General features: G+C 47.1%; 1 pseudogene across 1 annotated transcript; it reads left to right on the forward strand.

Annotated features, from left to right (window-relative positions):
* Nucleotides 1-639: 639 nt before the first annotated feature.
* On the forward strand, nt 640-6,611 carry LOC308414926 (S-adenosylmethionine decarboxylase proenzyme-like; annotated as a pseudogene). The gene is made up of 2 exons: nt 640-764; nt 5,850-6,611. The product of its transcript is annotated as an S-adenosylmethionine decarboxylase proenzyme-like (transcript).
* Nucleotides 6,612-9,989: the final 3,378 nt, after the last annotated feature.

The raw sequence follows: 9,989 nt of genomic DNA on the forward strand, positions 1-9,989 counted from the left end.
AGCCAGAGCCTCCGGCTCTTTGGTGGGATTGAATAGTGGCCACCAGGGACTGCTCAGTCCATCTTCAGTTATCAAGATCAGAGTCGGGAAACTGTGAGGCCCTCAGTGTGGCCAGGTCCTGTGGGAGGGTGGACTGCACTTGAAGTGCAAGGAATGGGACCAGCTCAAATGACTCCAAGCCTGTAGCTGAGCAGCAGCCCGGGGCAGACTGAGAAGTCTGAGAGGATAAGCACAGGGCATAAGGGTCTGGGATGGAGGGAGATCTCACCAGCCCAGGTCCTTCTCTGTGGGGGCATGGAATGTCGAAGACTTCCTAGGCTGAATCTTATAAGAGGATATCAGGGGTCCATCAGGGAAGGGCTAGCTCTGTGAGTTGAGGGGAGGATCTCATATCCAGGGAGGCAGGAGCGGAAGGCTGCTGAGTAAAAATATGCAAGGAGATGAGTAGGAAGCCACTCTTGGTGGATACCTGGTTCAAAGGCTGCTGAGTGTAGCCAGGAAGCTTGCTGCTCACATTGGTCTATCTGGCTGTGGAATGTAAGCTATGCCAGACCTCTGGTGCCAGGCATGAAGGAGTAAAGGACTCCAGTCAGAGCAAGGGTCTTATAAAAGGACCCAGGGCTTGACCAAATGAGCCCTATGGCTCGGGCTGATGCTGGAGCCAGTATCACAGAGAAGGAATTCAGGCAGGAACAGGTGTGGTCGTCGGCCACAATGAAAATCTTAGACTGCTTGGTACACAAGGTTACCCTGTGCAGAGCCAGGTAGGGACATACCTGTGATCTGACTTAGCCTTTGCATTTCTGTCTGCAGATACTGGAGGAGAGTGAAGACTGAGGCCTTCCTGCCTCTCTCCTTGTCAGCTCAGCCCACCTGTTCTCCCTTCCTGACTGACAACTGCTCATCTGGCGCTGAGAGACAAAGAGGCGGCCTCACTGAGAACTGCCTGTTGTATTTCTGTTTCTTAAGTTGTATTGTAGTTCCTGTCCAAAATCCAAAATCCCTCCTGAAAGTTTTTCGGGGTTCGCACCCGTATAGTGTGAGGTAGGGAATTATTTGGCCAGTGGCTGTGTCTTCTCGGCCTTCCATAATTTGCCCACCACCCTTGGAAGACTGGGATCTCTCTGGGTATCATAAATGTTACACTATGCAGCGTACTATGAGCAGTCGGATGACAAAGCTCTGAATTATTACTAAGGCGGTGTTTCTTATCTTTCCACTTTTTCACTTCATTTCATCTCCTCCTGGATTGCATAATTGGCTGTTCTTGTGTGTAGCCATGCCTTCAGATACATCAGGAGGCTCACCGGTGCCTAGGGATCTGTACACGCCCACGAATAAATTCTCCCTGTTGTAAAGCACAGAGAAGTGTGGGCTGCTTCTTTAAAAATGTAGGCCAGATATTTGGGAAGAAAGCTTTCCTTTGCAGGGCACTAATCTAGCTACTAATTTATCTGGTGGGTTATGGAGGCATGCAGAATAGCAGGCATCTGGTTGAAGGCTTTCTTGAAAGTGCATGGGCCCCTTACTTGCTTATAGACTTGAGCCTGTGATACCCCCAAAGGGATTTTCCCCTGTCTCCTGGCATCTCAGTGTTGGCCATGTCAACAGAGTGAATGGGGACTTGGGCAGAAAGCAAATCATTCAGTGCTTGATGTCTAAACACAACCTCAGAGGTGTCGGTGCCATGACTGAGGGTTTAATGCAAAAGTTGCAACCACATCCTCTCTGTGCTCCTAGGACATAGCCTTCTGGGGCCCTAATTATGTGGTGTCAAGAATCCCATTTCATTTGTTCGGCTGCAGATGCCATTGAGCTTTCAGTGCCAAAGCTCACCATCATTCTAGAATTCCCTGCTACACACCGCCAAAGTCAAAATTATTCCAACTTTGGGGAGAAAACAGAATGCCTTTTGACCAGCCCCCAGAGGCTGTTTGGCACTTTGACTTTGCACCCCTATGTTTACACCCAACACAAATGTGTGTATGCTAACCTCGATTGTATCAGGAGCCATGCACCTTATGCACAAAGGTAGTCCCACTAAAGACATTGAAACTTCTATAAAATCCCTGTACAGTAGCTAACCCTTGCAATACACTTCTTACAGTAAAATCTGATCCTGTAAATTTGCTTTAAAGAGGGAGATATGTAAAACAAGGTTGCTTCCCTCTGACACCCAGAACCTGCTTATTGCTGTTCAAAACGACTCAAAAAAAAAAAAAAAAAAAAAAAAAAAAAAAAAAAAAAAAAACCCAGCAGCAACAATAACAAAACAGCAAAAAACAATCCCAAGGAACCAAAATACTTAAGTCAGTATGTGCTAATGCCCCTAAGACCTGACTGCAAGAGCCTTTTGAGCAAGACCAGAAATGACGCGATTTGCAGAAGACTGTATTAACCAGTAATATTGTGAATCAATGCAGAAATAGAGACAGGGTCTCTGGCGACAGCACTTTAACATTGTCGGAAAGCAGACATTCCTGGGTGCTGCATCTCCAGTCACTTCCTGCACATGTGACCTGGCTTCCTGAGGAACATTAATAAACGTAGGGAGGAGACCTTTGACTTGAAGCATCGTGCATAAAGCAAGACAACTCTCCTCCCGGTGAGATTTGAGAAAGTGTATGGCCTCTTCTGAAACTTTAAAGTAGATCAACCTCTAAGAAACAGGAGAAACCTAAGATAAGGAAAACCACTGGAGCCAGGACTGACCATGAAAGTATCCAGAAGACAGTTGTCAAACCTGTCAGTCAGGGTTCACCTAATTAGAGGAAGGCCAGACCCTGAGGTGTCGCAATACTCTCCTGAACCTAAGGGGACCAGGTCAAACAAACAGAGGGAAAAAAAGAGAAAAACCCGAACTCCACAGATCAAACGCACAAACAGACAGACAGACCGACAAAGTCTAAAATCCAGCTAAAGAGGCTGTCAGTGACAGAACTCGTCACGAAAAGCCCATCACAACGCACTGTCCGCTAGTCACCATCATTTATGCCGTGGCCAACCACATGATTCTCATCTTGGGCAGAAACCAAAGGAATTCTGTCTAGCACAACACGGACTAATAGCCTCTTTGGGGAACTGTGCTGGCCAGTCCACATAAGCTTGTGGTATCAGTTGCCAGAGGCACCCGTGACTTGCACAGGGACTGTCTCTGTGGAAGGAGAATAAGCCAGAGGGGCATGGCTGCTGTGGGGTGTGCCTCCAGCCCTTCTCTGTGCTGGTGGGAGCACCATGGAGATGCTTCTCTAAGATGGTCTGCCCTGGCCCTGCCGAGGCTACCCCAGTGAGCCTGGGGGAGGAGACAGTCTCCCCCTAGCCCCAATAAGATCATTTTGCCTGAATTCTTCAGTCCTCTACTGAGGTTCTGAAAAAATGCAGAGGCAGTGCTGCCCAGCACAAAAATGCAGCGTCACCTAGGGCCTCTGGACCCAGGTTTTTCCCCCATGGTATATCCCCCGCCCATTGAGGCCTGTCTCTTTGGTCTTCATGTGTGATTTACAGGGATAGCTTTCATTCCTGTTTTTCTTTTGTTTCTGAAGCTCTGGGCCTCTTGTATTATTCCTAGGGCAGAGAAGAAAGAAATAGGGAAACTTCCCAAGAGATGGTAGCTGTGAAGTGAGCCTCTGTGCCTTCTGTCTGTCCATTTGTGCTTGCTTCCTTAAAACTATGCCAAAAGTGGCACCGGCCCCCAACTAGAGGTCACCTCCCAAGCTCCTCATGTACATAAGCTTAAATAAATGTCTTTAATTCACAGGTTACCCTGTTTCAGATATCAGATAATGGACAAGGGTAGAGATGGACAGGTGACATTGTTGCTGCAGCAGTGTTTGAAACCACAGTGGTGGGTTTGGATGCCAGCGATAATCAGAGTCCTGCATAGCCTTTCTTTGAACCTGAGAGGCCTGTAGCATTGTGAGTAAAGGAATATTCAACCAGGAGCCCTGTCAAGGTCTATACTGGAGGGGCATATTTTCAGACCATGTATCTTGTGAGAGATAATATTAAGTATCTATATGTAACTGGGGTCACACAATAACCACAACCACAAGAACAAACACCAACAATAAACCACCTAATCTGTAAATAGACTAAAGCCCTGAATACATGTTTGGCAAACAAACACACAAATGACCAATGTGCGCCAGTGTGCTTACAATCGTAGGCTGATTGTGCCCAAACTCCTCTGATCAGGGTAGCGCCAGACCATTACTTGGGTGGGAGAATGCCTGTGGATACTGGATGTTGTTGTTGGCTTAAATTATTTTAAAAGAGTTAACAGTAAAAAAAATGAAAACTTTTTCAGATAAGGAGTAAGGAGGTTGTGAAGAACATGAAACTCAACAGTCTCTATGTGTCCTGTGCTGGTGAAATTTTCTACTAAATACCATGCATGCATGCATATTCGAAGTTACAGATAGACCAGTGCACATTCGGAGGGATAGTTTGCACATTTACACACAGGAAGGAGCCGGACCTTCACTGTATATCCTATGGAAATGTTCACTAGAAATAAAATAACAGCCCAAACATCAAGCCGCAGAAAAAAGGCCATCAAAGGGGCATCCAGACTAGCAGTTCTGCAGTTAGAAGCTGGTGCCACCGCGATCCATTTGTCCCCTGGGATACAGGGATCGAACTTACATCCTCCTACTTGTCTATCGAGCATGTTAGGTAAAGAAGCCCATCTATCGCCCAGTTGGGACTCACTGAATTTGAGGACACAGCTCCAAGTGAATAAATGTATTCTCAAGGCGACAGTGTCTTTTAGGAGCTTGGCATATTATTGCTTCCATAGCCTGGACATGAGGAAACGTTGTTCCAGACACACATGCCTGCACTTATTAGAAGACCTGTGCCACAGTGTGGCCACCATTAGCTAGGGCTCTCTCAACACTCTCTGATGGGAAAGCAGTGGTCTACAAGAGACTGAACTGTACCTGCCTCCGTTTCCAACAGAGTCACGTTCAAGTCCTGCTCATGAAAATAGTCGGGAAATTTTTATTAGTCTTTTTGTTAACAGTTAATATAAAATTACAATAAAGAAAAAAGTTAAAAAGGATCCCGAACGTTAGTAACATAGCTGCAACAACCCGCAGTGGCTGCAGGAGCTGCAGGAGCTGCAGGAGCTGCAGAAGTAGAGATTGAAATTAGTTGATTTTATGTGGTTGGTGGTCGTTCACTACTTTCACGGTCATGGAAGCTGCACATTTTGTTTTAAAGGAACCGAGAAGCAGCTGGAGGTGTGGCTTTCCAGACAGCAGTCTGACAAAGGCAAGCATCTGGCGATCTTTGTACCATCCAAAGGTCTGAGTGGATGTCCTTTTGAAGGATGTGCAGTGCCCAATCATACGTGTGACAAAGACTGACAAGCAGGAAGCTTATGCACTCAATGAGAGCAGCGTGTTTGTCTCCAAGAGACGTTTCATTTTGAAGACAAGTGGGGCCACCCTCTTACTGAAAGCGCTGCTTCCACTGTTGAAGCTTGCTAGGAAACACATTTTCACCAAGGGTACCCACACCAGAATATCCAGGAAGAAATTGAGTGTTTCTCATTCTTCTTCTCTTTTCATTAGATACTCTGTATTTACATTTGAGATGCTATCCCTTTACCCTGCCCGCTCAATTCCCTTCCCCCTCAAGTTGCCTTCACAAAGGCCCACTCCCTTCTTACCCACCTCTCCACGCCATTGTCTTGTCATTCCCCTACATTGGGAAACCTTACCCTCTCTGGAACAAAAGCCTCTTGTCACATTGATGCCGGACACTGCTATCTTCAGCTACATAAGCAACAGGGTCAACAGGTCTCTCAAAGTGAGCACAAAAGTTCGAGTTTTACTCCATGGCAGGTATGGAGTGTTTGGATGGTTGGAAATCGAGCTTCCTAATGCAGTTTTTCCAAATGGAGCAGCGTATTGTGTGGGACGTATGAATTCTGACTGTTGGTACTTGTGTATTTTGGATCTCCCAGAGATCGAGAGCCAAGTCATCAGTCAGCTTGATCATAGCGTGGAAATTCTGATGAGTGAGCTTGACCCAGCAGTTATGGACCAGTTCTACATGAAAGATGGTGTTACTGCAAGGGTGTCTGTCACTCATGAGAGTGGAATTTGTCACCTGATACCAGGTTCTGTCATCGATGCCTCCCTGTGCAATTCCTGTGGCTACTCAATGAATGGAATTAAATCGGATGGGGCATACTGGATTATTCACACCACTCCAGAACCAGCGTTTTCTTATGTCAGCTTTGAAACAAACCTAAGGCAGACCTCCTATGACGACCTGATCAGGAAAGTTCTGCAAGTCTTCAAGCCAGGAAAATTTATGACCACCTTGTTTGTTAATCAGAATTCTAAATGTCACACGGTGCATTCATCGCCCCAGAAGGTGGATGGTTTTAATCGTCTAGAGTGCCAGAGTGCTACGTTCAACGATTGCAGAATTGTTTTTTTACCAGTTTTGCTAAGAAACAGCAACAATGGCAGAGGCGATTAGGAACACATGAAGAAGAGGAAGAAAAGAGACACAAAAAGAGAAGACACACAGGAGGTGGTGGCTGCTTTCTAGATGTTGATCCTGGGGTCCATGGTGACATGACCACCACCTTGTAGTTACAGAGAGCTCTAGGTGTAATGATTGATAGGGCAGTCAATTTGAAGCGTATGCATTATTATATCGGAGAGTGAGATATCTTGCCTGAACGCTCTCTTCTGTGTTTAGGTGCTCTGTACCACTCTTGCTGTGGAGCTGAAGTGCATGTAGAAAAGAACATTGACTGTATGAATCTACGACACTCGTGGAAAAGATTCAATTTGGTTTATGTACAGTGCAATATTTCTGCAGGCATCGTCCCAAATCCCCCACAGACTAGGCTTTCCGTCCCCATTGGATGGGGCCTTAGCAGAGCTTCTGCAAAAGTTCCATTAAACTGCTGTCAGAGTTTTACACCCATTTACCTCCACTTTCTGGAGCATATTCTCTACTCATATGAGTCCAGACCAAATTTAATTAAAACAGATTTTTATGCGGTAGCAATTAAAGGTTTTCTTCCAGGAAGGAGGAGTCAAGGAGGAGAGGAAGAAGATGACAAGGACAACCACAACTTCCTAGTTAGGGACTTGCCAAGGTCCAGGACTGTTGTATACAAAGTATCCTGGCGGTATGCTTTTAAGAAAAGATGTTTTGCTTTGGTTCAAACTCAGATGGCTCAGGCTTTATTAAAAAGGGATTCGGACGGTGCAGAAAGATATGAGGAGCACCGGCATCTGCGTTAGGAGAAAGTTACTTTGTGGGCCACGAAACAAGCATCCCTCTGTCATAAGTGCCAGGACGGACACACTTCTGAATTTGCCTGACCGACCCTTCTGAATTGTAGAGAATAGCTGCAGTGAGCATCTAAGCAAAAGACGTCTTTGATTCCCAGGCTCTCTGATTTTCTCAGCAGTAAAGTGAGACTTAATAATGATTAAAAAAAAAAAGTATCTCCTTCCAGAATTTAACTAATCTAGTCTCTAGCATCTGCAGGATGTCAGGCACAAGGAGGGAACATCAGGAGGCTCACCCCCTCCCCCAGCAGTAACTTGTCTGTAGACTGTGGGGTCTATGAGGGCATCTGGCCAATTTTCCTGTCCCCTCCTGTCTTAGCCTACTACCAGAAACAACACAGGGACTTATAAAGTGGCTGATGAAGGAAGCTCCAGTTCTCGTGAGTCGCAGAGGTTTTAGAACTAGGCTTTTTAGTGTCAGGTAAAGGTAGCACGGGAGAAAGGAATGGCATGTCCGGGTCCCCCGCAAGGGAATGTATAAAAGAGCTAGGCAGGCGCTGAGTAGACCAGAGGTCCCGGTGCATAGAAGTAATCTGCCCCAGCCGTGAAATAGAGTAAAGAAATAAACCTGGCCAGAACAAACCTCAGTTCCTATTAGAGTTTGGAATCAAAGGGGACTTGAGGAGGAGGTGTGTGTGGGTAACACATGCAGTTGTTTTAACCTAGCATGTAAATAGCATTGCATGCGTACCTTCAGAATATGCCAAAAAGTATCTTATCCCCCAGTGTTATGCCTATTTAAAGGAAGTAAAAGGAAGCTTAGCTAGCCATGCTAACTAAGAAGGACCTATAAATGCCAGATGCCGTGTACACAAAGGAGTAAAGAGAGCCACACACAGTCCCCTGAGGGCACAGTATATCTGTGATATTTTGAAACAGATGTTTGAAATCAACAGAAGGGTTGTTTATTCATCTTTTAGTTAAATGGGCTAGGAAGGGAGGAAGAAGAACAGAACAAAGGAAGGAGAGCTGGAAGAAAGAAACAGAAGGAGACAGGCAGGAAAGGAAAAGAAATAGGGAGACTGGGAGGATGAAGGGTGGAAGGAAAGGCAAAACTGAGCACAGAAAGGGAAAGCCAGAAAACAACCGCCACAACAAAGCATTTCCTCTGAAACTGGTGGTGACAGTTTACTAAAAGCAGCAACAACTCAAAACAAGCCCCTCCATCCGTGTCCTTATCAGGCTGCCTTTCAGGGGGCCAAGGGAACACTGGAAACACGACGACCAAGTCCACGACGAAGATGACAACGAATATGACCACCACCACCACCCCCTCCACCACCACTACCCCCTCCACCACTACCCCCTCCACCACCTCCACCTCCACCACCTCCACCTCCACCACCTCCACCACCACCAAAAACAACAACACAGACTGTTGTTAAAGAGCTCGGATGCAGAGAAAAGCCTCGAAACTCAAGTGTGGATTTCTAGTACGACGAGATTTAATATGGTGGTGGGCTTCAGGAGCAGTGCAGCCGTTAAAGAGTCTCGTGCATTTCTGTAAGTCAGACGCGAGTCCATCCACCCACCCGTCACCCCCAAGCAGCTATCAGACACAAGAGCAGCAAGGCTCTAGAGTGTTGTGGGATATAAGCGACATAAGGTGCACCAGTTAGGAAAGTACGAAAGATAAAACCAGAAACAAACTCGGAAGAAACAAAACTATGACAGCTCCACAGAAAGGGAGAGGCGTGCGGAGCCGAGGACTAGAAAGGCCGGGTATCCTGCAGATAGCCAGTTCCCTGTTCACCGATGCACAGAATCAATGAAAATGCAGTCCAAACGCGCAGCAGCCGAGTTCCCTGGCGAACTGGCATGCAGCTTCTCACATAGACATACATGGAAGGACACAAGACCAGGGCCAGGGAACCTCCATGTGGGTCTGAGAAGCAAGAATCAGGGGCGTTCCCCAGCAGGCCTTGCATCACGTCGTGCTTTGGAGTGACAAAAATAAAAATAAAGAATTTGGAAAACGGTAACTAAACGATTGTTAAATGAAAAGACAAGTAAGGACAGAAAGCTTGAACATTCAACTAAAATAAGGGAGTGTAGAGCTATCAGAGAAAGCGAGGGACTTATCCCTGGAAGGGAAAAGAAAGGTCTGAGACAGACTCCTGGGAGATGCAACGTAGTGTTCCCAGACGTTGGCAGGCGCTGTCTGGGGTTTAAGATGGATGCCGGATGAGAAAACAGGACGTGAGGGTGGAAGGTGGTCCATGCCAAACTCGGACGCTTGATTTCGAAAGAACACATCCGCGCCTAGCCTAGCAAGTAGACCTAGGTGAAAGTCTGTGCAGCCCCACCCCACATTATTTCGCCTCCGACTGGGAGCAGCTTGCAGAACCGCCACCGCCAGCGGAAGGAACAAAAGATCAGTTTGTCCCTGCGGGGTAGGCAGAGGCAGGAGCAGTTTCGTGAACACCAGGAACCAGGAAGGCCTCCAGGCGCCACATCAGAGCTCGGGCGGAAGTGGTGTCAGAGAGGCCACCAGAGGGTGCGCTGCCGCGGGACGAGGGCAGGAAGCTCATCGGCCGGCCGCCGAGAGAAAGCAGGAAGTTCGAGAAAAGGCGTGAGCCGGGTCCGAACCAGCCGCTCCTTTCGAGGCTCAGCCTGCCGCCGATTCTGAAGAGCTGGAGTCTCCGGTAACTAACCTCTGGCGGC

The sequence above is a fragment of the Micromys minutus genome, assembly GCF_963924665.1.
Source record: "Micromys minutus genome assembly, chromosome: X".
Classification (NCBI taxonomy): Eukaryota; Metazoa; Chordata; class Mammalia; order Rodentia; family Muridae; genus Micromys; species Micromys minutus.